Genomic DNA, 19,696 nt, shown 5'->3' with positions numbered 1-19,696 from the left:
CTCCTTTGAACTGAATTTATGCAAACTAACTCATTAGCCAGCAGTTCTAACTGGAGAGAACACACATTAAATTTTGGTAGATTTTTGTTCTGAGCAACGCTATTTTCATTGCAAACCTTAGAAATAAATAAATAAATAAGAGAGCTCTTTGATACGCACGCTTTTTCATACACAGTTTATATTGGTTAGCTCTCTTGTTCAGAAGCCCATAGGCACTGATGCATGCTGAATATCATTTGTTCAACAGTGACTTAAAAATCAGAAACGTAGTCCCAAGTCTGATTTATACATGTAAATCTGGAATTTATCCACTCTCTTTTGAGGTGTTGCTGTGTGTTTCCACTTCCAGAGCATGGATCAAAACTTTTCTGTTGACTGAGTAGTTTTCTGATTTGAGAATGTAGGTGAACACAGGTATGTTTTATGGGTTTGCATTGCATTCAGTATGCATTTTGATAGCTCACACCAAAAGTAAGGCTTTGGGCCTTTCAGATTTTTATTTGTTCCACTTTGGGCATTTGAATTTTGTGAAGAAGCTGTAGTTCTGTGATGATTTCTGCAAGGGGAAGAGTACTACTGACTCTTGCCTGTTTCTAATAAACTCTTCGTGGTTTTCTGCTGACTTCCTCTGTGATAATACAGTCGCTTTCATTTTGTGTTGACGATTAGTAAACCTTTTCATCCCTATATACATAGGGGAGAATAAAAGTTTCGACAAAAGGCATTTCTAGTTTGATTATTGTCTGTTTTTGCTACTGTAAAGAAAAGAGGAACACGTGAAGTATCACTTGTAAATGTAGTAGCAAATAGAGCAACATTGAGAGCAAAGTAGATACATCATGAGCTATTACTTTTAAACACAAAGTGTTTGAAACAAGGTATTAAAAGCAATCAGGGGATGGAAAAGTTAGGAAAAAACTATTGTGTTGTGTGTATGCATCTTTGTGTGGCAACTAAAGGAGAACTGTGTATGTACCTGGAGGTAGTGAGGTAGTTGAATGGAAAAAGCAAGTGCCTGGGGGTCAGGAGCAGTGGGTTGCATTCTGGCTTTTCCCCTGTACTCACGCCTCTGCAAAATATTTTGAGATTTCTGGATGAAAAGCATTATAAAAGAGCTAAGTGTTATTTAAGCCTGCTTAGTTAGACAGTAGGCTTTAGTCTGTATTATTTTTTGATTTGTGTGTTACATGAATAGTGTGTGAAACTGCTAGGAGAGGCTTTTGTTCTTGCACACTGGCTCTTTCCTCTGGCCTCTATTTTTCTGGCTTAATCACACGTTCTTGGGTGGTAAGGCATGCAGCATCTATTTGCCGTAAGGAGGTGCATAAATAGCAAGGATATTGAACCATGAACAACAAATAATTTCATGGGCAGTATTCTGGAAGAATACAGACCTTCTTGGTGTGGTAGTGTGGGGAGAGGAGGAATAGACACTGTCCCATGGTAGTTCATATAACTGGTACTTTTTCAGTGTCCGGCAACGTCCTCCGTATCCCTTCTCCTAAAAGGCCATTTCTGTCCTCCCCAGACAGTGACAGGAGACTAATGGCTAGCTTCAGAGCTCCATCCATGGCAGACCTGTATTTATTGCTTTATTAGTATATGTGTCACATAAAAGCATAAACCCTAGGGCAGGACTTGCAAGCTTTCACCATCACAGAAGGATCTCTCTGTAGTGTGATGCAGTGGCTGCAGCAGACCCCCTCTTCTGTGCCGAATTGGGCACAGAAGACGCGTATGGCAGTTCAAGCAGCACTTGTTGCCCAGACACTTGCTTTATGCTCTCCTCTGGGCTCAGGGCAGCAGGCTGGGTTTCTCCATGTCAATATAAGGTGGCTTGCTTAGTGCAAGAAGTGTGCAGTGTAGCTGGGGAGCTTGGGCTCTAAAAAATAGTCTGTAAATGTGAGCACAGATTTCTAAAAACAAACGGATTGCTAATCTGGAAAAACTGTGTGTTTTGTGTTAAAGGAAGTCTTTGAGCCACAAATAGATGGAAGTTGGGAACAGTATTGTAGGGAATTGTCACTATATGCCTGCCCTGTGATCTTCACTAAGCATCTGCTGTTTGCTGCTGTCCCAAACCAGCCAGTAAGCTGAGGTGGACCCTTGCTTTCATCTATGTTGGTCACTTCCCAAGGTCCAGCAGAACATGAATATGGATATGCATGTGTGCGTGTATTCAGCTGAGTGGGCATTGGAATTTCCATGGAATAGATGGCAGCAGGGACATGAGCTGCTTCTCTTCATAATCTCTCTTCTAACAGTTTCTCGTAGTGTTTTCTGCCTGTGTATGAAAATGCTGTTGACTGTTTCACATTTGGGATTCAAGCAAATTCAAAAACCTTGTTTCTCTTTTGTTGCTGTTTGTCTATCTTCTGCAGGGAGAATGTGAACTCCTGTAATTCTAGCCCTTTGTATTTGTTTGTGTTCACCAAGATGCTATGTTTTCTATTATTATTACTTTGTTTAATTCATTTCTCAACTAGTCCACAGCTGTAAAAATAAGGCTGGGTTGTGGAAAAAAAAAAAAAAAAAAGAGATGAACTAAACACAATGTTAGTCTCCTGTCACAGCAAAAATTGAGACTAGGTGCTTGCAGTGTTAATGTTTCATGGGGCAGGGCTGAAACTTCTCTTAGGTGTGGAACATGACTGTATTGCCGTAGTGAGTGGCAGGATATTATTTTATCCCGAAACAGAGTGATTTCACCTGCTTGTTTTTAAGGGACTGTTCCATCTCTGGAGCCTAGGAGCTTCTCTAAAATGCTATCTAGTTAATTTGAAAGCAAAATTGTCTCAAAAATATATTTGTCTAGAGTTTCCATGCTGCCTACAAATGTTTGATGCATGATGGATTTATTTTTTTTTTTAATCAAGCACCTGCTTTCTTTGCCTAGCTCAGTTATGCAGCAAGGTTGTTTTTACAGTACTAAGAAGTGAGCAATATATTCCATATGCCACCGAGCTTTGTAAAGAATCTTGCTGATGACAATTTCACAGCTGCTGAGAAATAGGCCAACCCTTCCCCATAAAGAGACAGTAAGAAGAAGAATATCTATTCCATTGGGATTGGCCATGAGTCCTCCCCAACTTCTTCCCTCTTGAAGGAAAATGCTAACACTTCCGAACTATGTAACAACAGATGGTGTCAGAAACCAATTTCCATTGCAAAGCCATTTGGTCAGGAAGTATCAAAAAGTGTTTTGGAACTGTGAAAATGAATTCTTGGCTGCTGGGCTACCAATGAGAATGAGACACGAAGCAACTGCTGAACAAACCCAAGAGCCTGCTTGGGCCTGAAAGAAATGGCTATGACCAAGCGTTTTAGAAATTAAAGCCTTTACATATGTAGGGTCTAGATATCAGAAGTGTTATATGTGTTATAAAAATCAAGCTCTTAATTTCTGGTCACCGATTGCTTGACCAACTACCAAGAAAGCAGCCTTCAAAATATGCAGAATGACCTCCAGCTGAGACAAGCTTAATATAGCTCCTACTGGCTTAGTCAGGTGGAACCTTCCCTTTTGGCTCAGCCGATTTGCTGCCCACAGACCATGAAAGTCCCAGGGCTCTGTTAACATACAGGGACACAAAATTAATGCAGAAACAGCACAGGCCGCTCTACTGATGGGTTACATCTAGGAAGTTGTGTACGTCCACAAGTTGCTGCACACAGCAGGTTCCCTTGGTGATTTCTGTAGCTGACCAAATGCGCCTCTTCAGAGAGAGAGCACTCTGAGAAATATAATGTGTTCCTTTTAGAAGTGCACTGTAGATGGGTCTGTCTGTGCCACAACTCTCTGAAATAAACATCAACATGTTTTTCCCTCCAGCATTCCCATTGTGAGTTTTAGCTGCTCATATAGCTCTGTAAGTTGAAAATGGTTTGATAGAACTTCCCATAGATGTGGGACATAATGATGCTTGGTGAGCTATCTTGTTTTATGTATTCTGTTAGAAATGTATACCAAATTATACAGTAATGTCATGTCACCAGAAACACAGAGCAGATGGAAGTATCTTTCCACATATTGACTCATGTTACTCTGATGAAAGGAATTTGTTTCTCTCCTTCTGTCAAGCCTGCTAGCCTCTGGCAAAGGATACAACCCTCAGTGAGAAGAACTTTACCAATAATGTTCAAGTGACCATCTGACTTAAATATATTATCGTTGGCTGATATAGTTAGTCTGCATCAACAAAAGATTGGGGGAGCCAATCCTGTTTGCTGTGTTTTGTGTAACATAGCTTAAACCAAAAATTGTTGTTCCAGGTTGAGGAGACCTTGGGGAATAAACCCTTGAGGAAGTAAGAGCTCAGTTTTTATAAGGAAACTGTACCAGCTTCAAGGCCCCAGTATCTGTTTGGGAAGGCTGACATCCTGGGCCCTTTGGAGGTTAATCCAAATAAAGCAAGAGGGCAAGAGTCAGGTCTCTGACATGTACTTCTCTGTGGAAAAATGGCACCCCCCAATATGGTTTGTATGTTCCATGCGTAAGCTACCAAAAGCACCATCTGTAAAACGCCAGCAAAATCCTGACAAATAAAATAGCTATAGATTTGCTGTGAGCAACTGAAAAACAGATTCCTTCTGTGTTTCTGTTTGTTGTGTGTGGTATTTGTCTTGATGAGAGTGCAGTTCTCTGATGGAAAGCATGTGAAACTGAACGCAAAAGGGAGCCAGGGTAATCATTAACTGACTCACCTTCTGGATGTGACAAGTAATGAACCAGTCTGAACTTGCCTGGAGCTTTCTTTGGGACAATACCCACAGGGGAAACCCTCATGCACTCAAGTGAAGCGTTATCAAATGGGCCCTCTATTTTCCCCAAATGCCAGCTCTTTTCTGTCTTGTCTCTAACCACCTGAGGACATATAACTGCTGATCTCAGCATCCTAGCCAACATTTGCATCTCGGGGCTTGAGTACAAGATAGTCAAATCCCAAACACAGGCTTTTTTTTTTTTTTCTCAAAAAAAAAAAAAAAAAAAAAAAAGGATGCTTTCTGTATATTCGTTTTTTCCTACTAGTAAGCTCCCACAACCAGGGAAACATTTCATCTGCCCTCTCAGGGATTTTTGCATTTGCAAACCTCTTTAACCAGCATTTGGCTCTTTCCACTTTCTTACTTTGATTTGGATGACTGCCTGAAGCACCTGCTAATGGCCTGAAGCGTTCAAGCCGAAATTTGCAGTTTGCGTACCACACACACTCAGACTGTTAGTACCTGCCTTCTGGAGCACCTGCTACTCTATTTGGGCTGGAGAACCTGCTCTCTACATGCTCACAGAAGCACCCTTCACAAAACCTCTTTGGGTTTCTCCTGCTGTCTTCCATTCTCAGTCCGTGCCATACCCTGGGCCTCAGCTTTGCTGTGGCCTTCAAGGTAGCATCTATATTTTTGTGGTTGTTGTAATATCCAAATGAGGAGCAGAGGTTCCCTATGTACAAAGGAACCAGACATGTTGCAAAGGTAAAACAGTCATGGTTGTGATCTTAAACATTTCACCGTAGAATGCCAGACTGTGCATGTTTATTTGTCAAAAAAGGTTTTATAGGGAAATATTGAAGTGGAGACGCTAATTGGACTGGGTGAGTGGAGCAGGGGTAGTTGGAAGCAGAAGCCAAACTGGAATTCAGTATTCAGAAAATGTAGGAAACAGCACTGCCATTTTACAGAGGAGGACCAAAAGAAGCCTGAGAGGCCTGAGGAGTGTTCCTCCCTTTCTCCTGCTCCTGCTGCCTTTTGTGTGTTTTACACATTTCCATGTGGATGCTTCTGATGCCTTAATATAGGGGAGGCTGTTAGATTTAGTTTATATGCTGTATTTCATGAGGAAATCCTCCTCCCTGGCAAGGGACAAGCCTCCTGGAAGATCAAAGTGCAGGATATCAGAGGGGATATCTTCCAAGAGGGCATTTTTTTAATTTTACAGAAGCGTTATCTTTTCCCAGACTCAGTCTGTGCTGAGGTTGTCATTGACACAGACCTTCTTTTTCCAAAAAGTTGCTTGGTTTCTCCATTAGAACAATGATGTTAGCAGTTACAGAAGCCTAAATACTGGCTTCCTGCCTGGATATTTACTCCCAGGTTACCTGATGGTCCCTTTTCCAGACGGCTCATCCTTCTCTCTACTGTACTGTATTTACTCATTCAGTCACACCTACCTTACATGCTAGCACTGTGTGTGCTTTCCCATAGGAACTGCAAAATATCTCCCTGCATCCCAGTGCTGCGAACTTGTGCTCCTCTCCATCAGAGACATCTGCTCGTGTAGAACTGGGCAGGGCAAGGACTGATCTTTCCTCCTTGCTGTCATTGGGTTGCCTCAAAATAACCCTAATTAATTTTGTGGAAAGGAGAGTTTAGTTTGCTCCTATGATGGGATTGCTCTTTGTGCAGCTCTCTTGCATGCTATATTTAGGTATGTTTTTTGGAACACCATGTGACCCGAATCAGATAACTTCTGAACTACTAATCATGTCTTTGACACTGACACCCTCCATGGCTTTGGGGCATTTTATGGTTGTTTTCTTATATCCACAATGAAAACAGGAGTGCTTATGTACCTTCTAAAAGCTGGTGCCAGGATTAACAGATACTTAAGACATTGGTTTTATCTAAATATAATTTTGTTATTTCTATTACAATTGTATTTTTATTGTTTCTTAGATGTTTAATTTCAGAAAATTATTCTTAACCATCCTAGTCTTCCTTAATGGATCCCTGTTTAACCATTTCAAGAGAAACAAAGAGTTTCTTCTGGGTTTGTAGATCGAAATAAGGCAGATAGAAAAGAACTGCCCTCATTTCCTGCCTCACACAAACTTTCTTCTTTTGTTTATTAGTTGGTCGATCCAAGTAGATTAAAATCCCCAAACATTGACCTGAACATTGACCCCTCATGTTAGCTGTATCCCTTTTCTTAAAAGGGGAAGTTAGTTATCTGCTTGTTTTTTTCCTGATTCTTCAAGTTATGCAGCCAGACTTGTATCCTGTCATCATCCACTGCACAAAGCCACTCGAGCCCTGGGGGCAGCCAAACCAGCTTTGGCTCCACATCATCATGGCTTGGGTTTGGAGCCTGTCATCCATGGCACAGCATCATCTCTTTGTTGCTCATGTCCATAATTGCCACTTCTCATGTCTTGGCTTCAGGGAGCTGGGGTATCGGCATTTTTTCATCTTCAACTTTTTGCCCTGATCCCTTAAAGTCTTTTGATAGGCAACTGGATCAAAATGTCTTTTTGGTTTTCAGCAGTAGTGCAGGAGTATGGTTTCACCAGTTAGTCAGTCAGACAAAGAATAGGAGAAATTACAGAGATACTTTTCATCTTTTATGAAGCAGAAGACAAAGAAGAAGAGAATCTTTCTTTATTGGAAGGCAAATTTATGAATTTTAATTGTGAATACTAGCATTTTTTTCTTCTTCTTTCTTAAAAAAAAAAAATCTTCAAAATGAAATCCTTTGTCCAAGTGCTTATTCTTTTCCTCTTACAGTAGTAGTAAAAAGCAAAATGATACATACAACAAAGATCAGATTTGAGAAAAAAGCAGATAATGAAATATCTGCCAGAGTGTAATGTGTCTGTCAGAAAGAAAAAAAAAAAAAAAAAAGAAGAAAAAAACATTCTTGTATTTGAATCTCTGAAATGTAACTGCACCAGACTAGTTGGGGAAAATTTGTTTGAAGATGTATTACGTTCCACGATCAAATGGAAAAAATGGCACCTGTCATCATATTTAGAAAACAGCTGGGTAACATGGCGAAGTGCCATAGTCTCTTTTCACATGGCCTTTATGCTGAAACCATCCAAGCTCCATTCTCAGCAACTGGAGAAACCCTGTGCCTTTAAATGGTTACAGAAACATCTACTTAGGGGCCAGCTCTCATTGCAGCAAAGCCTGCTTCTGATGCTTCTAATTAGCAGTTAATGGATTATACTTTACTTTTATAACCAACCCAGCAGGCACTCTTCTATAGTATTTTTCAGCTATTTTTGGTAGAAGATATATGCATTTGTGCTGCTCTTTGTGCTGTCATTTTGAGCACAGAGAAAATATTAGGAATAAATCTCTATCAGAGATTATTTTAGCACTCAAATGCTTAATTTAAGTCCGATTAAACATTTGCTAAATGTATTTTCTTTTATCTAATGTCTTAGAAAAACAGTAATGTGTTAATTGCTCTATCTGATCTAGACTTTGATGCTGAATCTCCTAAATACATGCATTTTGTTAATTAAAATATTTATATACCTAATGAAAAGCCTTTTTTTTTTTTTTTTTTTCAAAATTTGCAAACACAGCTCCGATATCTATTCATGTAGGAAAAAAGAAATGCTCATCCAGCTGAACACGGAACAGGTACATGCAGAAGCTTAGATGCTTCAGGAATTAGATGGGCTTGAAGAAACTAATGGCTTTTGTACTTAATTTGAGTTAAAATAGCAACAAGATTACTAGCATTAAAGATTTTCATTGATGTATCTATGCATATATGCGTGTAGGTATATACACAATATATTTAGTATATACATGTATGTGCCAAATCTGGGCATATGCACGTATAGCTATGTTTAATAAATGCATTTACATAGGTATTATGATTCTAATATTTCACCCTCGGGGAATTAATTTTGGTGCCAGTTTCTAGCAGGAAACCCAGCTGCCTGTTGCTGCCTTTGAACCTGCTCTCTTCAGTCGGGCAACACTTCCAGTAGAACAAAGTCTGCCACAGGTTTGGCTGGGACAGGAGGGGGAGCTCGCACTGCACCAGCCAGGAGAGGGGAGGACAAGTTACCCAAGCCCAGGAAAAGAGGGGGAGCGACCACCAGCTGTTGTCAGAAGTAGGGGAGATGTGCCCTCACTCTGCTCCCACTTCTGTGGTCCCTCCACTGAAACGGAGAACTGGACTTCTCCATCCTGTCCTCATGTCAATAATAGGCTGTTATTGGTATCATTTGGTTCAAGCGGTAATTAATTCCACGTTATATCCATGGCTTGAAGCAAAGGAAACACAGGTTGCAAAGCTCCCCATGTGAAAGCGTGTTGGTGTTCCCATACTGACCCAGCACACACTTTCTAACTACAAGGTAGGCACTAAACTGGTAAGGTCATGGTTGTTAAAGGCAGCGAGTTGCAAAATGCTATTTGGAAAAAATGCGGGAATTGGTATTATTTTTTACACAGGGAATACTGGAAAGGAAAGGAAGAAGGAAGAGTTGGGTAGTAGTATTCTGTGAAATAATACATGGCTTCTTGGAACTGCATTTTTTATCTTTGTACCAGAGGAGTGAAAGCTCCTAGGACACCACCAGTTTGGTGGCAGCATCCTGAGATCTGCATCAGCTCTGATACCTTTTGCCCTCCCCAGCTTCATCCCTTGGCAGTTTGGGCCAGGGCAGTGTGAGCCTCATGTTGCAGTTGGTGAATTCATCAGGAAGAACTTCAGCCAGAAAAGTATGGCTCCTTTAAGCAGAGTTACCTGGTCGGACTTCTCGGAAGGTCAATGTGGGAAGTTCCCATAAAAAGCTGAACTTTCATGCTGGCAGTCAAGACAGATTAAGAATTTTTAAGAACACTTCTTTTTCTTCTTTTTAATTATATTAAATGCAGGAGAACTGTGAATAGGGTATTTTTAGATTGTGCATTCAAATATATACTATCATAGTATGACAGCAAATCAGAATTAAAATTCTTATCAAAATCCTTTTTTTTTTTTTTTAAGAAATGTACTGTAACTCATAGTGGAAAGTTTGAAGAGCACTATGTCATTCTGCATAGAAATTCTGCTCTTGCAACTAAATTAAACATCACTGGTTGCTCTCATTTAGATGAACCCTTTTGGAAGTTCTTTTTTTAAAGCCAGCGGATTGGACTTCTAATTTTAACTCCTATGGTTTATAATTAGAAACATTTCCAAACTTGTTTACAAACACCTGCACTTGACAGTGAGTGTCTGCAATTTTAGAAGGACTCACTTGTCACTTCCAGTGGGGGTTGAGAGGGCATCTGAGTTCTTTGTGTTCATACAGTCAGTTTCAGGACACTGGAACAAAAGCAGGTTTTTTAAAATAGGATTGCAAATATGCAATCTTTTGAGAGGGGGTTGCATGCAAATAGGTCTTAATAATGCCTTGTGGATTATTTCAAAGTCAGGAGGATTGGTGGTTAGTGGTCATTTGGAACAAGACTCGAATGAAGCTGGCATGCAAAGGAGAAATTCCAGTAACTAATTTTAGCAGTTTGGTCTTTATATTGGAGAAGATGGTGTACAGATTTTCTGTTTTTTTTTTTTTTTTTTTTTTTTTTTCTCTTCTTTAAACATACTGCTTTTTTTTGCCAGCTGTCCTTCAGAAGTTATTCAGAACGAGTTTAAAATGACTTCAGGATACATCGTTGAGTTGGTTGTTTTTTCATATGAAGTTAGAAATAAGTTGCTAAACATATGAACATGCAGCGAAGCAAAAGAACATGGTTACCTTTGAGCTTGAGTGGGATGTGTGTTATACAAGTCTGGATGCAACTTCTTTGCAATAGGTGAATTCTCTGTTACTCATTGGAATATATATGGAATTAGCATTAAATCCAAGTGGTAGCCAAAATGTTCTATTAAAAAGTTCTGTGGCTCCTCATTATACTCTTTACACCCAATTTTAGCTGCATCACATAGGTTAACAGTGTTACTTATTAATTTCTAGTATAGTAGAAAAGCTTATCCTCACTAAAATTTCATGCTGTGTGGGAGGGTGGCAGGAAGAACACTGCAAATACGCTTCAAGGATATGGCAGTGCCAGTGGTAGGCTAAGTAGACTTGAGCGGTAGTGGCATAAGGTGTCCTATTGATTGCTTTATGCTCTTGTTGTTACTAATTAGTAGGTAAAACTCTGGTTAATTAGACCAGCCTGTTTGGCAGTTTTGTCCTCTACTGGGAACCATGGTCGATCTTAGAGAAACTGCAGGTACAGGGGAGGATTACGAGGCCACAGAGGAAAATGTTTTTTTTTTCTGGTTTCTGCTCTTTTGTTTTCCCAAAAGTACAGATTCCAATGAGGAATATATATCAGTGTCAAAGGATTATGCCCTCAGAGGTGCTTACTCTCTCTCAGTTTCACTGAGAGTTGATGCAAGTGGAAGAAGGCATTGGAATACCTTTGGGTAGGCATGGTCTTTGAAGTTAAATCTGAAGTCTGCAGCCTAGATTTTGTGCTTGACCCCTCTGCGGAGCACACAGCTTATACTCACTGGGGGGCTGTTCCAAAGCAATTGCTTACAAGTAAATAAACAGACAATTAAAGTAAGCATTTTGACTGCAATGTATAGGTCTGAAGAATAATCTTTTTTAGCTTTTTCCATCTGTAAAACAGTTGTGCCTTGTAACTGTTTTTCTGATATCCTATAAGGCAATGTGATTTTAACAAACATTCACTTTTTATAGCAAACAGACTTTTTTTTTTTTTTAATTTACTTTAATTTCAGCTGTAAATAGCTGAAGTTATGATGTTACTTACATAGTCCTCAGCATAATTTCTTAGCAAGTATGAATGCAATCAATAAATCACTTTGCAGTCATATTAGATTGTAACCATATTTGAAAATAGCTTCAAACACAGTTTACAAACCCCAGTGCTGTCAGGGTCCCTGCTGATGACAGTTAAAAATACCAGACACTTGCAAAATTGCTAATGATTCAAATATGACCATAGAAATTAGAATCAAGTAGAATTTAAAACCACTCCTCACCTAACTAGAAACTTACATTTTACTGTGAATTCTACCTGGAGATAGCACTTTCCAAAGTGATGCACTGAGGGTAATGTTGCTTCATGCCAGTGTTATCAGTTTTCCTCTATTTTTGTTTGGTTGTGTCAGCTCTATGCCCATTCACCAAAGTGTTAATATGTAGAAATGTTTTCAAAAGGTTAGGGGAGGCTCAAAAGCAAGAACCACGCAAGTGTGAAAAGATCCACCTATCCAGCAAAGCCTCAAAAACATGCAAAAACTTCTTTGTCTGAAGTCTCAACTGACCATGAAATTACTCACAAGCATTGTCAGACTGATGTGATAAGAAAGGAAGACCTCTGTGGGGTACTTATGGAGCTATCTGATCTGTGCAAGCCTGACCAATTCTTTGGTATGAACCTTCGGATGAACTGGAGTGTGTGGTGCATACATGAAGGATCAGTTCGTGGGATAATCTGCCTGGCTCCTGTAGGGAAACAGCCAGAAACAACTCTCTTTTGGTGTATTTAAAGGGATATTGTATTCCGCAGAAAGTGGTAATTAAGATAAATGGAGGAGTTGTGTAAAGAAAGAAAAAGGGCTTCAGAGTTCTGCTTTGGTTCTTCTCACAGTAACTCTCATTTCAGGTAAAATTGGTTCTCCAGAGAACTACGTGGTGTAATTGAATAGCTTGAGTCATGGTATGCATAATACAGCAGCGTGACTTGGAGAACAGCTCATATCCAGGTACCTGGGTATATGAAGGTGTACCATTTACCATCAAACTGTAAGGAGAGGAAGCTCCAGAAGGCAGTATCTGGCTGTGGTTGGAAATTGGCCATGGATGTAAGGCAACTGCTTGTGTAGTGCCAAAGGGTGTTGATGTTGTTTCCCAGACCATGAAGTCCCAGCATCGAAGTTATGGCTCTGTCCCCAAAGCTGGAATGCACTGCAGACCCAGAGATGTAGATTCTTTATCCACTTTTCCCATAGTACGCAGCTGTAAACCATTTTTTCAAAGCCCATAAATAGATGTGAAAAATGCATTTTCAATAGGAGAAGAAAAGGTAAAGAAAATTGTGACTATCACTATGGCCTACTGAAAATAATCAGTAACTTAGCTTTTTACAGCATCTTGTTTTATTACTGGTGAAGAAGTTTTCTTTAAGAAGCTGTTTGATATTTCTGAAGTAATACCATGCCATAAAAATATGTATTCTTCATTCTTAAAGAGACTATTACATCCAGTACTTCAGCTGAAGGGACATAGGTCAAATGTGTATGAAGTGAAACTGCTTCAGAATAACCTGCCTTGGTTTAGGGGACAGTTAATGATAAATTTATTTTCGTGACCCGTCTACAAAGTATTTGTATACTAATTAGGACCTATTTTGTGGACAGAGCACGTGAGCTTGTAAGAAACCCCTTTTACAGGATGGGAAGGGCAAGGGGATTTTTGTCCCTGGTGAGCGCAAACCCCATCTTCTTTACAAAGCATCACTGAAATATGTGTACCATTTCTGAGTAGTGTATGAACCTTGGCTCATCTGGACGTGCTTCTTAAATTGGCTCACTAGAGTAGTTGTAGCCAGCTAAGGTGCTCAAAAACAGAGCACCGGGAAAGAAACCGAACTGACTCAAACTATAGTCATAGTTTTTAACTTTATATAATGTCTTTCGCAATTTAGTAGAAAATTGCCTTTATGACAAGCAGCAAGACCTGTTGTGTAAGTAATCCAGCCACAGTGCTGTTTGGTATCTTGCTTTTCCCTTGAACATCTCTGCGATGTAAGGATTGAAGGAGTGAGTGCCTGATGCAGCTTCTGCCTGTCTGCTTGGTAAGTCATTTGAATCTGTCTTTCTGTACAACCACTTTCTAAGTTGCTGAGCAAAAATAAGGAAATATTTCTCAGAGTTCTTTAAAAGAGAGCTGCTAATCAATTTTTCTTATTATTTTATGCCCTGTGATTTTTACACCACCCCCACCAGCTGGTTAATCATGCAAAAGCTGAACACTTCATTAGCCAGAACATGTTTGCCCATGGGCATTTCTGTAGTAAATTAGTTCTTTCTATTTATACAGGTAAGTCGTGGCCAAAAGTCTTTAAGGTGCCAAAGGTAAGGCTTCGAATTAATTCTTTTTCTGAGTTTTCAAGAGAACTAGATTTAACTTTGAGCGCTGTTGATTTGAAATTACTTTTGAATTAAAGATTGCATGGATAAAAAAGCATTCTCAGATTGGTGCAAAATACATTGTGTCTTTCTGGATCTCTAATGTGGCCATTCTGGTACTGCCTTCCTTGAAAAAAAACAAACAACAAAAACACATGCATGCATCCACCCCTGTGTATATATACACACAGTATATACATCTCCATGCACAGACTTTGTTTGAGGGGCATGTGGCATATTGACCAGTGTTTTTCCTTTTTTACTCTTTGCCTTTTAAACTATTAATTGAAAATATGTGGTTTGTAGATGCTTTTTTCTCTCAAATCAAATGGTACCCTCTGAAAGCCTAGTTTAGCTCGACAATGAATTTAGCTTTCAGGCTTTGGCCATTGCAATATTGTTTGAATGCCACCATTTCCTGCAATCAATGTAATTTTATATCTACTTGGAATAGAAAGTCAAGATGGTGATTGCCTTAATTTAACTCAGTGTTGGATTCATTAAGGAGCTGATCCTGAATTCCTTTCAGATCAAAGTCTGTCTTGATTTCAGCAGAGCCTTTTGGTGCACAAGGTGTGCGGTATCCTTCTAAAATGTTGTCATTGTGACTAGTGAATAAAAACTAAATGTGCTGCTAAATTTAGGCTGTTGCTCATGTCAGCTTCCTTTTCTAAATGACGGTAAGTGCATTCCATAAATAGTATGCCTCTTATGTTGTCATATCTCTTTGGCTTGCTTTGCAGTATTTTACAGGATATTTGCAAATGAATTTTGTGTTCAGTAGGCAGGGGATGAAAATAACACTACTCATTGGGACTCCATTAACCCACAGCTAATGAGGAACCATTTCAAGGGCTGGATGAGTGTAATTCAGATTAGCCTGCATGCCAGACTGCTCTGCTCCTGCTCAGACTTGCACCGTGCCATGCTCTAGCGGTGGTCGGGAGGGACAGAGCCTGGTGCGGCCGCTCGGGTGACAGAGCTGGCGTTCCTGTGCAGACTGGCGTCAGTTGAGTTTTCTGAGCTTGAGGTTTCCTTTTGGAAGGTAGGAGAGAAGAGGGAGAATGTGGGGAGGGTTGTGTGTGTGTGCGCGCATGTAGATAGGTGACGACGATCTTGACCTCCCTAGCAAAGTGTTTTGAGATGTAATGAAATACTCCACAAACGCTATACTTGTTCTTGCTGGTTGATAGCATTGTTACTTGTAGAAAAGGGTACTATGTGATGACAGTAAAGGTGGTCCAGACTGGCCCTTAATTAATTTTATTTTCAAAATCTATATTAGTGACTGTCATGAGGGCACCTGGGCACTTTACATCAATAAAATAATCAATTTAAAAAAATGTGTAGACCAGAACTCGCTGCTCACTAACAAAGCTCCTGTTCTCCGTGACGACTAAAGGTCAGTCCAAGGCTGGCCAAGCAAACAGGACTCGCATTTCTGTGTCTTGAAGCTTGCCAGGTGCCAACTCTGGCTTCATACCACCAGGAGCAGCTTCCAGATGTCCATAGTCTCTGCGGAGAATGTCCTGCTGCTAGCCTGTAACTTATTAACCCCCTGGAAGTCTCAAGTTGGTTTCAGGGCCAATGGAGAAGGTAGAGGAAACCTCATTCAGAGGCTGGTCCCAATTAAAAATGTGACTTCACCAGTTGCAAGGAGCAAGCTAAAATGCAGGAAACAGGGACTCAGGGGATCTGTGCTGCTGGAGTAAGGGTGAAAGACCTCCTCCTGAAGAGCGGGATAGAGGTCTCTTAACCAAAGAAACATTATTGATGATAAATGATACATTGTGCAAGCTTAGCAAATTCTCTAGGAATATAATGCTTCCCAATGTTTCCTTAACATGTGTTAATATTTTATGATACCTGTGCATTAAGGGCCAGTTCCTACAATGTTTAAGTGAGTTTGGGATGCTAAAATTGCCTTTATGGACTTTTTAAAAAGAGAGCTGGTTACTACAGGTTAGTTAAATTTCCAATAGTGCTTAGCATGCTGATGGTATAAAATCAGCTTTTTGTCTATTTTTCATACATCAGATGTGTGTATGTAATCAAATTAAATGTTGCAAAGCTTAATTTTACTTATTTGTATTGGTACATTTGGGTCAATAATCCCACTTTAATACATATCTAATTGTGAAAACAACACTGAAACCAGGAGATTCCAGACACCACTGTAATTTTTATGTGTGAGATAATAATATATTTTGATGTCTTGAAATCCAATTGAACTCAAGCTGAGCTTAAAAAATCCAAGATCTGATTCAGGAGAATTCAGTCCCATCTGGCCGGTGGGTAGCAGGTGTGCAGTGTGCGTGTGTTGTGTGGGGAGGGAGGGAGTGGATTGCAGGGAGTGAGACATTTATCTTTTCCTCTAAAGCTTTAATTCCAGTTTAATGTTGTGGTCTGAGGCTCTCTGCAGTTTAAGTTTCTGCATAATTACCAACATCTATTGTTGGTCTCCATTTCTAGACAACAAAATGGTGATGGTGAATGGCAAAAGCAAGTAAGTCTACAGCATTATGAAGACATATGGTTTCTAATTCTTAAAATTTCGATTTTGATTCTAGTTACACCCAAGACTCTTTGTTTGGGAGAGTGCATTTTTGCAAGTTGAAACACACGTGATTCTTTAAGGCTGAATGAGAAAGGCTTTGTTGTGGTGTTGGGTGTCAAGGTCTTTTTAAGGGTTGTGTTTTCCAATAGCAATGAAGTGAAAGTTTCATATTATAATAAAACACAAAAAATATATTGTGTAATTTCCATTTTCAGTAGATAATCATCATTCTACGTTTTTGTATTACTGCTTTTTTATTATTATTATTAGAAGTATTTTAACAACTTATTGGATACCTTGAGCAACCTTACTGGTCTTACTTTATTTCATGTAACCTACAGAGTCATGTTCCAGTTATTCTCATATTCCTCTTTCTAATTCCCTTTCATAATCTTTTTATCAGATACTGTCAGTTACTTCTTCAACCATGAGCTTTTTACTTCGGAGGTTTAAGAACCTGTTCTTCCTTGACTTTTAGCATTAGCTATTAAGTTAGCTCACTTTTATACTCCTATCAACTCTACCTTTTCAAACTCTTAAATAGTTCCTGTTCCTTTTATTTGTCTTCATTGCTGTGCAACTTCAGACTGGAAAATCTTCTGGCGTATGTGCTTTTTATGGGAGTTGACATGCAAAGCATTACTTAGGAAAATAAGTTAGCAAGCCATCATACTTCTTTTCTAGTTTTTAACTTTATGCTACTACAGTAGATGACACTTTCCTACTGTATTTCACGGGATTTTCATGGTGAACTGACTTAATTCCTAACATAGAGTGGAGCTGGTGCTGTATTGCCAAGAGAAGTCCATCTAGTTTGACAGACAAAATGATAAGCATTTCTCTGGCCATCATTGTAAAGATCTCCCTTGTATTTGCTTTATGAAGTTAAATGGAAGAGGTCGGCCCCTTTGACAGAGCAGATTCTTTTTTCTAGCAATAAGGCTTTGCATGAAAACATTTTTTATTAAGCAAGTCATCCATACTGCACCGTAGGCTGTTTGAGTGTAACAGTATGTTACAGCCTGCAAAGTTAATGCAGTTAATATTCAACTGAACTTTTGGGGGGTTGCTAATCCCTTAGGCGGGCTTAGCAGAAAGGGCAAACATATTTATAGCACTTTGAATCAGACTGCAGTGAACAAGTAAGAGTATGTGTTATACCATTCAAATGTTATACAATTTCAGGAAAGCTCAGTGCATAGTCATCTTTTAATAGTACTTATATTGGCGATATACCTCATCTGTAAGCAACGGAGTTGGTGGTTCAGTGGACAACAGGTCTGTTAAAATGAGACCGTGTAAGGTCTTGAGATTCCTGTTCTGGTGATAAATTCTGCCAGTTCTGAACAGATTTATGGGCTGTTTAATTAGGAGCTAACTGTATTCTTTAAGCTCTGTCATTTGTATTATTCCCTAATAGGATTTAATTGGACTTTGTCACGTATCTGACTATGACTGAGTACATGCAGGGTTGTCAATAGCCTATTTTATATAGACCACCGTATCTCACTATCTTCATAGAAGTAAGAAGATCATTCCTGAATGATTTTTCCTCTGGAGTGGAAGCATGGCATTGGTTAGAGCTTGCTTTGGTTAGAGGCCTGGGTGCATTGGGCAGAAGAGGGATAAGTCACAGGCAGCAGGCAGTTCTTGGAGAAGCTGAAGGGCTCAGACTGAGAAACTCCAAAAAAAGGAGGGTCATGTTTCCATGAGACAGAAACCATGTTTGTGTCATGGACAACAACTTATGTTTAGTGTACGGTTATATGGTAAAGCACATGAAGACTCTGCAATGCTATGAACCAGGATAAGAGAAAAAGAAATTATGGATCTAGATTTTCCATAGTTCTTGATTCTGTGGGATTTTTAGTCAAATGAATAAGAAGTCCAGCAACAGGTAGTCAACAAAAAGTTATTTGTATATTTTCTTTTATTTTTAGAGAGAGATAGATCAGTATGTCTGCTAACAGCTGTAGTCTGTACAGTAGATGTTTAAGGTGGAGTTTTGTTGTCATACAAACACAGAATACAGGCATAATGTGGCCATTCTATTCCAAATAAGATTTGTTTAAAATATTTTACATTTTGGCCATTTTTTCATTTTTTTTCTAGATACTATATATTGGAATGAATGACTCCAACATAGAATTTGACCTCAGAGGTGGCTCAGATGCCTGAGTTTACACATATGCTCAAATCATTGATTTGCCAGCTTACCTGCACCCACTCCTTTTCCCTTTTGATCTGTGTAAACCACATTGGTCATTCATAATCATTCAGGAAAAAAAGTCATACAAAGTAATTTACAAGTTGGAATTGTTAGGAAAAATGGAAATATGTTGATAAAGATATTTACATCTGTTTATTTATTAATTTGTCAATTAAAAATAAAATAACTGAATACCAGATGAAGTTAAAGTTATGTATTGGTGTTGTTTATGTCTGAAGTACCAGAAAATAACTAGTTTATTATGTGCAAAATTTCAAATTCCAGAATATATTAAAATACTAGCTCAAAAGTCAAAAGCCTCTCACAAAGAAGAATGGAAATTAGAAGGGAATTTAGGATAACAAGGTTAAGATACAGTGGGTCTGTAACCAGTGCACACAGGTGATGTGACTGCCGCTTACGTGGGGTTCCTTTGATTCCTGAGCCTGAATGCCCCCAGCTCATGGTTAGATCATGCAAATCCTAACTGAGATTCACCCTTATGCCTCTATGTCTGTAATGAGAATCCACAATATTTCTTTCATTTTATTATACATTATATACAGACATCCAGAGTAAACTACACGGATTATGCTGGTGAAGGTATCCCGGCGCTTAGCTCCTGCAGCCATCTTGGAGCTTAGAAATACATGAAACCATCTGCAATTTTATTGGGAAAATAAAGAGTTAACACTCCAGTGATGTTAACTGTGATAAAAGCTGTGTGTGTGTTACTTTGCTGTACTATATACATTTATAAGCTCTTTTTATAGTAGCACTCTGGTAGCATTCCCAGGAGCAGTCCAAGTCCAATCAGGACTGGTATGCCATTGTGCAAGGTGTTGTTCTAATTCATGTGTAAATGTGGAGTGGTTGCTGCCCTGAGGATATTACAGTGAAATTACAAACAGTATAAAAAATAGTATAAGGTGTTGAGGAGAAGGAGGGCAGCTGCAACGAGATGCATTTGCCTTGTCAGGGTTGCTGTACATACAGTCTGGTTCCAAGTGATGGACATTTCACTTATTTACAG

At 39.3% G+C, this 19,696-nt stretch overlaps 1 protein-coding gene across 10 annotated transcripts in view; it reads left to right on the top strand.

Annotated features, from left to right (window-relative positions):
* The window catches only part of ESRRG (estrogen related receptor gamma), a 402,038-nt gene that overhangs the window by 37,787 nt on the left and 344,555 nt on the right, over positions 1-19,696 (top strand). The window contains exon 1 of one of the 10 annotated variants that reach the window (XM_082756550.1): positions 14,810-14,942. The exons of the other annotated variants lie outside the window; for them this stretch is intronic. The gene's annotated coding sequence lies outside the window, so the exon portion shown is untranslated. Of the gene's footprint in view, positions 1-14,809; positions 14,943-19,696 lie in introns of those variants that run through there. 10 annotated transcript variants of the gene reach the window in all.

Source organism: Aythya marila (genome assembly GCF_965140915.1).
Source record: "Aythya marila genome assembly, chromosome: 3".
NCBI classification, from domain to species: domain Eukaryota; kingdom Metazoa; phylum Chordata; class Aves; order Anseriformes; family Anatidae; genus Aythya; species Aythya marila.
Note: the sequence above shows the minus strand (reverse complement) of the source record. Positions and strands in the feature narration are given on the sequence as shown.